A 17,396-nucleotide genomic window follows, 5' to 3' on the forward strand; every position below is an offset into this window, starting at 1 on the left:
TAAGGGATTACAGATTGTAACTAGGTTCTAATCACTGGATAATAATAGTATTGGAATTTATATTGGTGTATGTAATCCAAGGATTGGGTGAACCATGTTAAATCTTGGTGTCTTGTGTTCTCTTATATGCAATCTATTATTTTCCTGATATTGGTTATATTTGCATGTAACTAGTTTTTTTGTGTAAGGTTAATCCTAACAAGTGGTATCAAAGCCAAATGACTGTTATTTATTTTTATAGGTAGAACATCATAATTTTTTTAAGCAATCCTTTGGAAGAAGGTCTCATGATTAAGTGGGAGCGATGTCAGACAGGGGTAATCTGAGGGTTGACAAGTTTAATGGATAGAACTTTTAGCTATGGAAGATGCAAATGGAGGACTATCTCTATGACAAGGATTTATGGAAGTTGTTGGCAGGAAAAACTAAAAACCAGGGAACTATGACAAATGACGAATGAGAGATTTTAGATAGAAAGGAACTTCTAGAAGCACTTGGTTATTCTTTGCACCATCAGTGACATTTACCATTACAAAAGTGAAGATGATGGAAACCCTAGCAAAATTGTATAAAATTCCCTCCACTTCAATAAAGTATTTCTCATGAATATTTATTTAATATGAAGATGATGAAAGGTGGATATATTGTAGATCATTTAAATGAGTTTAATGATGTTAGTAGTTAGTTATCTTCTATGGGTATTAATTTTGATGAAGAAATTAGGGCTCTCTTGATTTTTGTATTATTTTCTTGAAAGCTAGAATGGCTTGGTAATGGTTGTGATTAATTTTGTTTCTAGATTTAATACCCTAAAATATGATGATGTGATCAGTGTTATTTTGAATGAGAAAACTCATATGAAAACCTCAGGTGGATATACATTAGGAAGTGCTTTGAGTGCACAAAGAAGAGGGAAAATGGTTGAGAGAGAAAATAATTCTAGAAATCATGGTAAATCAAGAGGAAAGTTAAAGGGGAAGAGGTCTCAATCCAAAGGACTGAAAGATTGTTGGTACTGTGCTAAAATAAGGCATAAGAAGAAAGATTACTGGACTCAAAAGAATAATGAAGGAGATAAACTAGAAGGGAACAAGAAGGAATTTGTGGTAAGTAACAAATCCAAAGAGGATGCTTTGTTTCTGACTTTAGAAAGTGTTGATGGTATGTGGGTTTTAGATTTTGGTGCTTCATTTCATGCTATACCTCGTAAAGGTTATTTTATTAATTATGTCCAAGGGGATTTTGGGCTTATTTATCTAGGGGATAATGAACCTTATTAGATTGTTGGAAAGGGTAAAGTTAAGCTTAAGTTGTAGAATGATAATCATTAGCTACTTCATGAGGTAAGACATGTTCCAAGGCTAGGTAGAAATTTAATTTTAGCAGGGCAACTTGATGATGAGGATTGTGTAGTTACTTTTAATAATAAAAATTAGAAAGTTTCAAAAGGTTCCCTTGTAGTAGAAAAATGTATGAAAGTAGGCACCTTATATCTTTGTATAGGTCATATTGTTCCTTCTACTTTTATTTTTTAGAAAAAATGAATAGTTGTTGTAGTTGATTAGGAAAACAAATTACTGCTATAGATTATGATAGAGTGTCGTGGCACAATAGACTTGGGCACATGAGTAAGAAAGGTATAAATTACTTCATTCAAACAAAGTTTTACCACGTCTAAAATGTGTTAATATAGATTTATGTGAAAGTTGTGTGTATGAAAAATAAAAGAGAGTGAGTTTTGTGAAGACTAGGGAAGGAAAATAAAAGTGAGAGATTAGAGCTTGTTCATTTAGATGTATGGGACCAATTTAGGTATCTTCCCTTAGTGGTTCTCATTATTGTGTTACATTTATTGATGATGCAACTAGAAAAGTATGGGTTTATTTTCTTAGACATAAATTTGATGTATTTTAAACTTTTAATAAATAGAAATTCTTGGTTGAAAATGAGACTAGTAAGAAATTAAAATGTCTCAGATCTGATAATGGTGGTGAGTATTGCATTCATGAGTTTGAATATTATTGATCCTCTAATGGTATTTGTAGACAACAAGCTATTCCAAGAGCTCCATCAAAACATGGAATGGCTAAACTGATGATCAAGACAATAAAGGAGCATGCAAGAAGCATGAGGTTGCGTGGAGGGTTTCCCTTAAACATGTGGACAGAGGCTTCCAATACTATTGTATATTTGATTAATAGAGGCCCCTCTACTCCTCTGGGTTGTGGTATTCTAGAGGAAGCATGGACTGGTAAGAAGGTGAGTTATTTTTTTCTCAAGACCTTTGGTTGTGAACCATTTGCTCATATAGATTCTAAAAATACAGCCAAGTTGGAAGCTAAGTCAAAGAAATGTATATTTTTTAGATATGGCATTAATGAATTTTGTTATAGGCTTTTGGATTTTCCAAATCATAAAATTTTAAGAATCATGGATATCATATTCAATGAGAAAGTGTTGTACAAAGATATGTTGCAACAACATGAGAAGAAAGAAAATGATTATGTAGTACTAGATGATACTTCAAAAGATGATGTTCTAGTGGTTCCTCATGATCTACAACAACTGCAACAACAAATACCACACACCCGAGTGAATGTTAGATGGTCAACATGGCCAAGTAGACCTCCAAAAAGATTTTCTCCTTCTTTGTTTTCTATTTTACTTATTCATGTTGGTGGACCTAAATTTTATGATGAAGTTGTATAGGTGGATACTAAGATTTAGTGGGAGTCTGAAATGAAAGTTGAAATGGACTCTTTGCTAAAAAATAAGACTTGGGATTTATGCAGATTACCTAAAGGAAAAAGGACTTTACAGAATAAGTGGGTTTATAGGTTTAAAGAAGAGGATGGAGGTGAGAAAATATTTAAAGCTAGGTTAGTAGTAAAAGGATTTGCACAAAAAAAAGGTATTGATTTTGATGAGATATTCTCTCCTATTGTTAAAATGACACCTATTCACACTTTTTTAAGTATTGTGGCTACTAAAGATTCAAATTTGGAGTAGCTTGATGTTAAAATATCCTTTCTTCATTGTGATTTGGATAAAGAGATATATATGGCACAACCATAGGCATTTGAGGTCAAGGGTAAGGAGAACTTAGTGTATAGATTGAAGAAAATTTTATATGGCTTAAAGCAAGCACCTCGACCATGGTATCTAAAATTTGATAGTTTTATGCATGAGCATGGATATAGCAGGTTTCATTCAAATTATTGTGTCTATTTTAAGAGGTTGGATGATGAAAACAACATTATTTTATTTTTATATGTTGATGATATGCTTGTAGTACTAGGATGGGTGACCTCTTAGGAAGTCTTGGTGCTTCACCCTTGTGAGCATCACCTAGATCCAATGAGTGCTAAGTGTCCAATTTATTCTCATGAGAGATGGATTCATGTTGAATCACTACTCATGAAACATGGGTCAATGAGTTTGACTCGAAAATCACACAGTTAAATCCTGATAGCAATATCATGATATGTGTGTAGTTGCATCTAACATGGACCATATTTAGAGGCTAAAACACCAATTAGTAGATGCATTCATTGTGAAGAATTTGGGAGAGTAAAAAAAAAAATCCTTGGTATGAATATTTACTAAGATAGAAAGAATGGGAAATCGACATTATCTTACGCTAATTATACTATAAAGGTGTTGCAACTTTTCTCTATGGAGAATTGTAAAGCTATCAACACACCTTTATGTGGTCATTTGAAGTTGACTAAGGAGATGTAACCCAAGACACAAGAAGAGCAGAGTAATTTTTCTAAAGAGCCTTATGCTTCAGTTGTAAGAAGCTTGATGTATGCTATGGTATGTACAAGGCTAGATATTGCAAATTTAGTGGGAGTTGTTAGCAGGTATATGAGTCATCTAAGGCTTGAGCATTTGAATGTAGTTAAATGGATTTCCAAATATTTGAGAGGAACATTTAGTAATTCTCTACATTTTGGGGGCCCTACTACTGATTTACAGGGATATGTTGACTTGTATTTGGTAGGGGATATTGATACTCAGTGAAGTACTATAGGTTATGTATTTACTATTCGTGGGGCATTCATGAGCTGATTTTCTAGGTTAGAGAAGGTCAATGTTTTATCAACTATAGAGGAAGAGTATGTTACTACTATAGAGGTAGCCAAGGAGATGATATGGCTTCAGTTATTCATCGACAATTTGGGACACCCACATAGGGGTAATTATTTGTTCATAGATAGCCAGAGTGCCATTCATCTTGCAAAGAATTTAGATCTTCACTTAAAGACAAAACAAAAATATTTGTGGTATAATTTCATTCAGCCAATTTTCGATGATGGATAGTTAAAGCTAGAGAAGATATATATAGATGATAATGTAGCAAATATGTTTATCAAGGTAGTAACAAGGGAGAACCTTAGTTCCTCTTTAGCTTCGGTTGATATTCTAGACTGAACTGAATAAAAAAATAGTAGAGTCTAGGGTGGTTTAATTTTCTAGTGGGAGCTATAGGTTTAGTAGTGCTATGATTAGTCTCCAAGTGGGAGGTTATTATTGTGGAGTTTGATCAGTCTCCAAGTGGAAGATTGTTTGATGTGGAGCCTAATCAGACTTGGAGGTTTATTTGATGTGGTTTCCTTCAAGATTATTTCTACGAGGTAGCATCCCCAAGATGAGGTCAAGGGTTAATGCCCCTAGAGTGTCATAGGATAGTGCCCTAGGTGTGCTCCCTATTGTAGTACATGGTGGGGTCAAGGGGCAATGCCCTCATAGGGCTATGACCTTATATTGTAAAAGGCATTGACTCCAATTTTTCTCTTATTCTATCCCTAATTTTTTAAGTGCAAAAAATCTTGTATAAAAAGGCTTAGGGTTACGGTTTTTCATAATGTGTGGTACAGATGTTGATTCTTGCAGTAGAATTGAGCTGTAAGGGATTACGAATTGTAATTAGGTTGTAATCACTAAATAGTAATAATATTGGACTTGATATTGGTGGATGTAGCCTAAGGATTGGGTGAACCATGATAAATCTTGGTGTCTTGTTTTCTCTGATATATGATCTATTATTTTTTGATATTGGTTATATTTGCATGTAACTATTACTTCTATCTAAGGTTAATAGTAACAATATGGAATCCTGATAAGGCATTGGGAGTGGATATCTCTACTAACACCCACTTTTTTGTCACTAAATTAAAAAACTAGTCTGGTAGTTGGTCTATTTTCAATTTTTGTGCCCCTAATATTCATAATGGTAGGCTTGCTATTTGGAATCAGGCCACCTCTATGGCTGATTCCATAAGACCAAGAAATATCTTATGTATGGGGAATTTCAACACCCCTTTGTACCCATTGAAAAAGATGAAGGGATTGGATGACTTCTCGAATAGTATGCAAGATCTGGAAGATTTACTAAGAAGAAATGATCTGATTAATATTTACCTCTAGAGCTTGGTCTCCACCTAGACTAAGAATAGACTTGGGAAAAACTTGATCTAGGTTAGGCTTGACAGGGCCTTCATCTCTAGTGGATGGAACATTCTTCAATAAACTAACCTAAAGGCTTATAGTAGGACCATCTCAGATCATTCTATGTTTTTGTTCTCCTAGACACAAAGTCTAACAAGATGGTGGCCTTTTAGATATGAGATTATGTAGCACTTGCATAATGATTTCAGAGACTATATTGTTGACTGGTGGAAGGTATGGCCATGTTCCAAATTTCTTGAAAATTTGAGAGAATCTATAAGAAGGCTAAGGTATGGTGCAAATCATTATTTGGGAGTTTCATATAAGAAAATAAGGATATGAAAAAGAAGTTGGTTGACCTCCAAAACAAAATCATGCAAAGTGGAGCCCAGGTGGTGCAATAGTAGGAGGAAAGGGAGTGCCAACAAAATGGAACTCCCTATTTATTAAGAATGGGGAAGCTATTGAAGGAACTCGGTCAAACTTTCATTGTTCTCATTTCTTAGACTAAGAATCCCCAAACGATGGAAGACTTTAGACCCATCACCCTTTGTAATACTATCTACAAGATCTTTGCTAAAGTTGTGGTGAATCACCTCGAGCCCCTCCTAGAAAAATTCATTTATCCTCATCAAAATGGCTTTGTGCCTAGAAGATAGATTTTTGACGTGGTGATAACTACCCTTGAGGTGATACACTCGATCGAAAAATCTAAAAACTTATGCATGGCCCTTAAAATTGATATTTTTAAAGCCTATGATAAGGTTAGGTATGACTTTTTGTTTTCCATTCTTACCAAACTTGGTTTTAGTGAGAGGGTTCTAAGAATTATTAAGAATATTGTGACTATTTTTACCTTCTTGGTTATTGTTAATGGTTCCCTAGGTAGCTTCTTCTCTTCCTCTTGAGGTTTTCATAAAGGTGACCCCCTATCCCCTTATCTCTTTATTGTTATAGCATAAGTTTTAAGAAGAAATCTTGTCTCTTTATCTCACTTTGGAAAAAGTAAGGGCATTAAGCTTATTTCTTGGTACCTCTCCCAAGTCTTGTAGTAGTTTGTGGATGATAATTTTTTGTTTGGCATATTGTGCATCCATGAAGTCAGAGAGTGGAAAGACACCCTGAATATGTATGGTTTAGTCTCTGGCCAATGCATAAACTACCACAAAAGTAAAGTTTATTTTTTCAACACTTGTGCTAGCATGTGATAAAAGGTTATTGGTATCCATGGGTGCTAGGAGGTAACCCTTCCTAACACCTATTGTGGTCTACTGCTCACTATTATGGAGATTCCAAACCATTTCTGGAATGGTTTTGTGGAACATCTACAAAGAAAGTTGGCAAGCTAGAAAGGGAAAATATTAAGTAATGCTAGGAAATTTCAACTCCTCTTAGCTTACTTGCAAGGCATCCTGGTGTATTTCCTATTTATTTTCAAACTCTTAGGTAGATTCATATATATCATTGAGAAAATTTAGTAGAATCTTTTGTGGTCCAAAACTGAAGAAAAGACAAGAATGAGCCTAGTTACTTGGGAGAAAGTTTGCAAACCTAAAGCTTAAGGAGGACTGAATCTAAGAAGAATTGGACAATTGAATAGGGCTCTATTAAAAAAAATTGGTTGAAAGTTGGTGAATTACCAGGGTAGCTGGAGTAACATCATAATAGCTAGATACTTTCATGGATTATCTTCCCACCAATTTATAGGGGCACAGGCTCTACCCCAGTTCTCTAAGCTCTGTAATAACATTGTTAACACCTTGAAGATCCTAAGAAAGGGGTATTACTAGATCATGGGGAATGGTAATTTTATAGAATTTAGGGAAGATCAGTGGATCCATGAGGACCCCCTCAAGAAAACTAAGTTTTCCCCTCTATGTGAGAAATCTTCCACACCTATAGGATTCTTCTCATCTTGGTTGAGGACTCCTTGGTATTGAAAATCGAACCCTTGGGGGGGAGGGTGTTTCTGTTAAGTCTACGTATCTTAGTGGGTAGACAAGGGTAGGCACATAGGCTGATTGGAAAAAATATTAACACCCTTTCATACTACCTAAAATAAAATTCTTTCAGTGGTTGTCCCTGCATGGGTCGATCCACATTATTGACAACCTCTAGTGGTGTGGTTTCCAACTTTCCAACTATTGCATTTTATGCCTCAAACATGTTAAATGCATTCTGAAACTTCTCATCCACTATCCCTTTTCTATAGACATCTAGAGGGAGGTTGTTTCTTATGGGAGTCAGTTGGTGTATGGATAATGAGTTGAAGCAATTTGCCTATTAGGAGGGTCGGACTCCCAACCTTATCTCTGAAAAATTTGGTGAATTATCCCGCCTTATATCTCATAGAAAATATGGAATGAGAGGAATAATAGGATTTTCAAGGAGCAATCTACTACTAGATTGGGGGTGGATCAACAAGTTATCAGGATCTTAAAGAAATGTAGTAGGATCTAGTGCTAAAAACCCCCCTCAATCCTTGAGTAAAATTAATAGGAATAGGGAATTGGCTTGGGACGTGGGACTAACAGTGGCATAGTTTGATAATTCCAAAATCCAAGCAAGAAAGGAGATAGTTTTCCCCTGCCCCGAGTCTTGGATAAAGTTAAATTTTGATGGGTCTGCCATAATGGGTCACACTGCAATGGGGTATTCTCCAGAACAACATGGAAAAGTTGGTGGTCACTTATTCAGGTAACTGTGGTGAAGGTTTTAATAATAAAGCCAAGGAAATTTCACTTCTCTAGGGTTTGAGAATGTCAAGAACTCTTGGGGAGTCATTAAGCTTGTCATAGAGAAGGATTCTATGCTAATCATCAAATATGCTAAGAGAGAGGGAAAATGCATTTGGTTGATTAAAATCATTATCAGTGAAATAAAAAGACTGACAAGAGATTATCAAGACATCCACATGGCACATATATAGTAGGAAGGAAATAGTGTGGTGGATGACCTTGCAAAAGCTGGCCATAGTGTCGTGTGATTAGTGGAATGGGATGATGCTATTTTATTGCTATCATCAACTAAAATGGTGATGTAAAGGGAGCATACCATTAATAATGACACATAAAATATCAAATTAGGTGAAGGAATCCTTTTCTAAACTTGCTCACGAGAATGTGGCACTCAGTAAAGGTTTTTTTTGGCATGTATGGATGTTGATTAAATTTTATGTTCCAACTGCTATGAATATTGATGACTATAGTAAAAGGACTAAAAGGGGGGATTCAGAGAGATTTAAAGATTGATTTCATAATTATCATAAAGACAGGGTGTGTAATTCTCGTAATTGGTAGAACTAGTGACATCTATTTGTGGATGAAAATGATCTACCCACACATACTATTTTCAAAGAGTTTTGGGTTTTTGGGAAATATTGTGTATTCATGGTGACTATGAAATGCCTTTTCATTTTCTCCATTGTGGCTTGGTATTTTATATTTTTAACTCCAAAACCTAGTACAAGGTTATGTTGCTAAAGGAGTTGGTTGTGGACCTAGATAACGATATGAGCTCTAGCAACTATATTGAACCAATGGGTGTCGAGGAGTGTATTAGTAGTAGTGAAGTGATGATGGTCTACTTGTAGGAGGGGGTCCTTTTACCTTGTATGGAGGGTATAGTTAAACACAAAAAGGTCATTTCAATGTAGTTCTATCAAACTTTCTAGGATAGAAAATTTATGGTAAATGGCATGAGTTTTGAGATTTATGAAGAAAATATTGCGAGGATTGGGGATTTTTTGATGTATGGCAAGAAATAGTGGAGGCAAGCTAAGGTCAATTAGGAGATGAATTTGTAGAAATTCTTCAAATACAAGGAGGAAGAAATAAGATTGTGTGGTGGGTTTGTGTGGGCTACCCTCCCTAAGCCTTGGGATACCATTTGCTACGTAATTATCAAATACATTACCTTGGAAGAACACTGTCAAGTACTAGATTATTATCATTTTCCTATCTTGAATCATTTATGAAATCTTGACCTTATGTCCTTTATGTTTCTATTACTACATTCACTAGAGGATACTATCTTTAAGAATAGAAGGAAACACAAGGAGGGGAAACCCTTCTACCTTATCAGCCAAGGCATAATAAATAATAATTTTATCAAGAGCCTAGCTTAGAATCCCTCTCTCTTACTCCACCCCCTGGCCTCTATCACCCCTCAGACCTCCCTGGACCTCAACCCTAGCTCTACTCTTTAGAGGCTAAAGAAAGTTTATGTGACTGAGGTAAAAATTAACCCAAAGGTTAAAGTTAACATTATTGAGTTAGACTCAGATTCCAAGAAGGGAATCTAGTGTGCTACGAGAACCAACAAGCATCTTTAGATGGAGAAATTCAAAACCCCCCAAAGTATGAATCTAGCTCTGGCTCCTCTGATAGTGAGGAGGAACCTTCAAAAAAGAAAAGACACTACAAGTACATTAACCCTAACCTTGGCTCTATCATCCCTTCTTATGTCTTTGATACCATAGAAGCTACCCTAGCTCATAGTGGGGGGGAAGACATCACTTCTCCTAGGAAGCCTAACCCTAAGGTTACTAGGAAGAAAGGAAAACATAGTCAGAAAAAGATGTGGATGGAGAGGATTGAGATGGCTATGAGGGACCTCGCAGATAACCATACCACTATATGCCATAGATTTGAAACTCTAGTGGACTTTTTCACCAAGATTATGCACTCTATGGCCACAACCCTCTACTTCCTATAGGAAAACAAAGAGGAACAAAATCTAGGAAAGACTACTAAGAAAACTCAATCCATTTATGGGTTGTTAGTGGAGGATTGGTTTAAAACCATTATGGACAAACCATTGAATGTGGAGGAGGAGGATGTGGTAGGGGAAGCTTCTGAGGAGAAGAAGAATGGTAACCAGGAGAAGGAATAGGGCATCTAGCCTGGGTTGTATTGTGGTTTTTTATTTTAATGATTATGTGTCTAAACTTTACACCCATGGGTCTTTTTGGACTATGTCAATTAAGTGTACCAATAGCAGTGATTTAAAAAAAAAATTCTAGTTTATAATTCAATTTCTTATGCATAGTAGTTTAAGGACTATCGCTAATGACAATTCGGCTCTTAAAGTTTTATGGGTTTTTATTATTAAAGTTGGTATAGGATAAACTTCTAGGAGCTAACCTATAATTGGTTCTCAATGTTATTTGTACTCTAGGGTGAGCCCCCCATGTTTTTGGTTGCTATCAACTACTTTAAAAATGAAGGAAATTAGAAAATAAAAGAAAAGTTCTAAAAGACCTCCTAAACCTTATTCCAATAGGACCACCTAAATTATTGAAAATCATTAATTAGATAAATTATCAATAATATATTAAATATAACTAGTTATGGATGGAACCAAAAATCCCAATAATCGAAGGAACACAAAGAAATATCTAAAATATAAAAAGAATTGTTGCTAGAGAAAAATCATAAAATTCTTAAACATGCCTTAAAATATTTTACTAGACAAGTGCCTACTAAAGAGGGAGCATTTAGGAAATTGACTTGGAGAATAAGTAGTGCAAGCTTGTTAGAAATAGATAATACTTAGAGGCGGTTGAATAAGTATTATACAAATATTTTCCAAAAACTGAATATTATTAATTAATTTACATGTATATAAAAGTAAAACAATAAATTTGAACAATAAATAAATCCATACACAAAGAGAACTCATTACACCATATTTTTTCAACTAGGGAAACCCCAAAGGAAAACCTAAGTGGGGTTGGTACCCACAAACTGATCCACTAAACAAAATAGTCATGTTAAGGATATTGACCCTCTTAGGACTCTATGAATTGCATATAGTGTCTTAGTCTTGTTAGAGAGCTAGGCCCTATTAAAAGCCTCAACATTGTTAGGATTTTAGTCAATCCTATGAGGAGTTGGTAATATGATTTAAAAACGTATGCAAGAAGATACCACTACCCAAACATGCAATTATACAATATAGTGCTTTTATACAAAATTGATAGATACAGAAACCTCATAACCGATGACTCTTATACTTCATATATTTGTGATCTTTCATCAAAAATTAGAATCATGTAGCCTTCACAAAAGTTCATATATTACATACACAGTTCATATTCACATATTATATTTTACAAGTAATTATTTCTTACTTATACTTATCCATTTTATGAAACTCTATCTAGTCGACTTTAATGATTTGACACATTTGGCATATTACAAAATTAACTCTTGTTAACATATAGTTTTAACATCTAGGATGTCATCCCTAAATAACATCATAATTATTTTTAACCGAAATGATTCCTTAACCTAGTATTCACCTTTATTTTTGTGATCTATTCACTATCTTTATTGGTAAATCAAGTATATTTCACACTGTGTGTACTATACTAAGTAGTTAGCCATCTCATCAAGACACTATGTACTACCTTTCCTTAACTGTTCAAATGTAAAATGTCTTTGTAGACTTTGCAATATAAAAAACTATCTTTGTACTACTAGTGAAAGTAATTATTTCTTACTTATGTGAATTACATATAGTGTCTTGGTCCTTGTTGGAGGACTAGTATTGACAATAAGGTTAATTTTTCTATGAGTGATTCTATACTTAGACAAAATGATTACATTTCTATCAAGCTCTATAGTTTCTACTAAGCTTCTCATTTAGTTTACAATGTTAACCAAGTAAACCAGTTGTTCATGATCCAAGTAGTTAAAATATAGTGGCTACCAAGCAATTGAGTTAGTTTGCAGTGTTTATCAAGATACATAGTGCAAACCAAGTATAGTAGAGGCTACCAAGCTATTTAGAGGAAGTAAAGAAGATCATAGTGTTAATAAATCTCTAGTATGTTAACCAAGCTCTATAGTGTCTATCGAGATCATAGTGTTAACTATGTGAGTCTACTATTGATCGAGCTATGCACTGTTAACCAAGTGATCTACTATTGATTGAGCTATGCAGTGTTAACCAAGTGATTCAACAACTAGCAAGTTTCTCAATGTTCATTGAATCTTGCAGTGTTGATTGAGTTTGAGTTGTTTGGAAGTGATCAATATGGACTAAGCTTCAAGTTCAACTGAGTGCCAAAGATCTCTGAGAGTTGACAGTATTTGTTTTATATCAGAATATGATTGAGTTTATCTTTAGAATCTAAGGTACAATAGTTGGGCCAACTTTGTGAGTTATGATGAAATTGGTATTGTAGTTGACTCCAGTAAGTTGTGATTTAGATTGGTATATATGTAATGTATTGTATCATATCCAAACAAGTATAAGATGGATAGTATGATGAGTAGGAGTGCAAACTAAAGAAGGATACAAAGTATAAGGGATCATAGATATTCATCTATCATAATTAGGTGATCATTGTAGTACAAGGAATCTCAACCAACAAATCAAAGTTTTAAATCAATGATCAACCATTGGTTCATTCTAATAGGCGTATCAATCCAATCCTTTAACAGGGTAGACTTAATAGTCTTTTTTCTAAATGTCTTAATCAAGTGCATACTTCATTTTATGTTTGTAAATACTTTAACAAGGTGGACCTCACATTTCTTATTGCTCCTAATAGAGAGATCACCATAAGTGGTCAATTGTAAGCCTTAACAAGTTCACTTTATATTGTAGTAGTAAAGTTTGTGGGTATTATCCCAACCCCAATTTTAATTTCTAATTAGAAGGGTTCTAGGTCATCATATCTTGTGCCAAAGTGTTATGAGTGTTTTATTACTTTCATTTTTTCATACATGCAATTAAATGAGAATAATATATGAAGGATTATTTGGTGAAATAAGATAAAGATTTTATTGGTTCCTGATTTACCCCTCCCCTCTTAGAAACCTTTCCTACCTAATATTTACAACAATTGATATTAGAGAATTTGGTTTTCACATCTAAAGTTTAGTAGTTTTACAAAAGATTAAGACATAATGGAGGCATACAAGCTATATAAGGATATTGACAATGAAAAGTTGGATCTAGAATTGGCCATTGGTTAACTCAAGAAAGTAAAGGAGTAACTCTCTCAATAATTGAATAGAAGGAAAGATATTTTAGTACAAATGAATGAAAATCTATAAATTGAAGAAAAAATTGAAGAGATATGTCCATAAATAACTTCAGATGAAGTTGACGAAGCAATCAAAGATCTATTAGAAAAGAATTCCAATCTTCAAGAAGAAGTCAGAAAACTAAAAAGAGAGAAAGAAATTTAATCACTCAGATTATGCGAAGTCATGGAAGAAAAATACTAAGTGAATGAAGAGTAAAGAAAAAGAAAACTCAACAACTATCCCTTTAGCAAGCAGACTTCATTTATCAAGACTGAAAGACTGTAGAATGATCTGAACATTGAAAAGAAAACCTTTGAAAGAATGATGAAATCTCTTGAAAGAATGAATCAAATGAGTGAAAAAAGTTAGTATATACACAAAGGAAAAGAAGGAATAGGATGCATAGAAGAAGGTGAATCATCTTAGCAAGGAGCTCAAAAGAATAAAAGGCCTACTTTCAATCATTGTGGTAAGATAATTCATACATCACAAAAATGTTGGAGAAATGGTTAAGATAAATTTAATGGAAAATGTTACAGTTACAACAAGCATGGTCATAGATCAAGTGAATGCATAGAGAAACCTAAGTTTGAAGGAAAGTATCACAATTGCAAGAAACAAGGACACAAATCTTTAGAATGCAAAACTAAGAAGTGGAACCCAATAGAACAAATTGTGCAAGAAATATTTGGATGGGAATACAACACATGGTGTAGATGTCACTACTATGGAGAATTCGAGCACATTGGTAAAAATTGTGTGAAAAATCACATGAAGAAAAGAGATACTACAAAAAGGTGCTTTATTTATACAAAACTTGGACATCTTTCCAAGAACTATATGAACATAGGTAGAATTGAAGATGAAAAGGAAGCCAAAGATGAAAATATCATTAAAAAAATAAGGTAGCAATGCGTACCAAAATCTCTAGAGAATGAAAGCCAAAATCATGAAGTAATTGACACCCAAGTCAATGAGTTGGGTGGCTCAATCATCTCAACTTAGTTCCCCATGGAAATCATTTGAACTATGACTCAAAAGAAATCATCTAAACATCAATTTCAACCAAGAAGAAGAAGAAGATCGATATCCAAATTCAAGATGCATAGGGATTAGCAAGCATGATGGAATGAAGGAGACCTTAGCAAGCTAGGCCATGTCACAAGACCTTACTGAGAAAAGTCAGGTTCCATATTGTTTCTTGTTAAGGAAATAGAGTTGGTCATTGTTATTGAGTATTGATGACTCTACTGAGCTATAGATCTCTCCTGAGCATTAAAGACAAAACTAAGTGGAGGAAACCTTGTCACCAAGCAAGTATAAAGTATGAAGCATTAACGATGATAAAAAATAGTTAGTTCATTAAATGGAAGAAATTGTTGGAATAAAATAGCAAAATTAAACTCTAAGAGGGTGGGGGGGTGTGGTGTTGTAGGGGGTCAATAAATCCTTCAAAACTTCAACCATAAATTCATTCACCATAGATCCATCTCACAATTTGCATGTAAACTGAAATAGGTATTTAAACATATTCATCCATAGTATGAAATAAAATAATATTGAACACATATATTACACAAGATATTTTGTTGCTTAGAAACCCTCCAATGAGAAGCTAAAACTTGGGTGACAATGACACCTAAAAATCTCCACTACTGCAGTAATCAAGTGTATCCAATGAAGGCTACAATATTTGATCATAAACTATGATCTACCCTATAAAATATCTGCCCACTTAAAGGCTTACAAGATTGTTAGATCCTACCTTGTTAAAGGATTTCAACACCCTATTAGAATTTTTCCTAATTAAAGGACTTTAACTTAAAATGAAGTAAGGAATTTGTTAGGATTGACAATAGCCTATTAGGACTACTCTGTTAAGATATCTAACTAATTCACCTACTAGAATATATTAGCATTGATCCATATTAGAATTCAAGATGCATAGGGATTAGCGAACATGATGGAATGAAGGAGACCTTACCAAGCTAGGCCATGTCACAAGACCTTACCGAGAAAAGTCGGGTTCCATATTGTTTCTTGTTAAGGAAATAGAGTTGGTCATTCTTATTGAGTATTGGTGACTCTACTGAGCTATAGATCTCTCCTGAGCATTAAAGACTAAACTAAGTGGAGGAAACCCTGTCACCAAGCAAGTATTAATATGAAGCATTAACGACGATCAAAAATAGTTGGTTCATTAAATGGAAGAAATTTTTGGAAATAAAATAGGAAAATTAAACTCTAAGAGGGTGGGTGGGGGGGCGGGGTGTGGTGTGGTAGGGGGTCAATGAATCCTTCAAAACTTCAACCATAAATTCATTCACCATAGATCCATCTCACAATTTGCATGTAAACTGAAAGAGGTATTTAAACATATTCATCCATAGTATGAAATAAAATAGCATTGAACACATATATTACATAAGATATTTTGTTGCCTAGAAACCCTCCAATGAGAAGCTAAAACTTGGGTGACAATGACACCTACAAATTTCCATTGTTGTAGTAATCAAGTGTATCCAATGAAGGCTACAATGTTTGATCATAAACTATGATCTACCCTATAAAAGATCTTCCCACTTAAAGGCTTACAAGATTGTTAGATCCTACCTTGTTAAAGGATTTCAACACCCTATTAGAATTTTTCTTGATTAAAGGACTTTAACTTATAATGAAGTAAGGAATTTGTTAAAGGATTGACAATAGCCTATTAGGACTACTCTGTTAAGATATTTAACTGATTCACCTACTAGAATATATTAGCATTGATCCTTTGATTAGCACTCTTCTACTAGATAATAGATCACCTCTTTCCTGATGTGTACTTGATCCTCTTTGATTAGATGTATAACTCTTATCCTCTAGTTCCTTTCCTTGTTCTCCTCTAGTTGATTCTACAATGGATCTCAATTTACAATTCCTTAGCCATCACAAATTCTTTGTTTGAGCATGCAAAATTCTTTATTTTTTTCCTTTCACATTCATACAAAGTTTAGGTCTTTCTTCCTTATGAATACCTAGGTCACTTAGGGTTAGGTACGAACCAATGATCTTAATTTATCCATCTAGTAGTTCAAATCATCCCTTCAATTGATTGGCTACATGTACTGCATGGGGATTCATAATTAAGATTTGTCCTTATCGACTTAGAATCATAAAATAATCCTTAAGTTGGCTTTAAAATGGTTTACATAGAAGTTTGTGCCATTGCAAACAACTATATTCAAAATTTTTTACTTGGCATCCACTACATCTTCAATGTTATGACTTAGCCTTTGAATGACTCGATATCCATTGTTCACTCAACATCTAAATGAAATAGCATCTAAAATCCTCTCAGTACTTGCGTGACTTGGCACTTACTAGTTACACGACATATACTATATATCTCACAACTTACACTTGGCATACACTACTTGTTCTGCATGAACTAAGAAAATGACTTAAGCATGTTGTCCCTCATATGTCAAAACCAATCTAAGATTAACAATCTCCCCCTTGGACATGAGTGAAAAAACACTTGGTCTTGCATGAATAACCTTAGCCTTTGAGCATAACTCAGATAATCTCCATTTCAGTACCTAACTTTCCAAAATTTCAAAAGTCAAAAATTTTGCAAAAATAGTTATGACTTATCAACCATACCTAAAATAAAAATAAAAATTTATGAACATCCCTTGAGTTGATTATTCTATTTTGATTCTAATTTTGAATACTCCTACTAAGTAGATCTACTTGTGCTAACTCAATCTATGTAGTCTCTATTTGGTATCCACTAAGACTTATCTCTCCTTTAATGCATTCTCCCCCTTTCTTCATTCTTCCCATTTTGACACTTATGTCATGGGTTGTACACAAATTATGTGTTCATACAAGAAATATTTATGAACCTCCATT

The sequence above is a fragment of the Cupressus sempervirens genome, chromosome 7 (genome assembly GCF_028749045.1).
Source record: "Cupressus sempervirens isolate cs-2001-9-10 chromosome 7, ASM2874904v1, whole genome shotgun sequence".
Classification (NCBI taxonomy): Eukaryota; Viridiplantae; Streptophyta; class Pinopsida; order Cupressales; family Cupressaceae; genus Cupressus; species Cupressus sempervirens.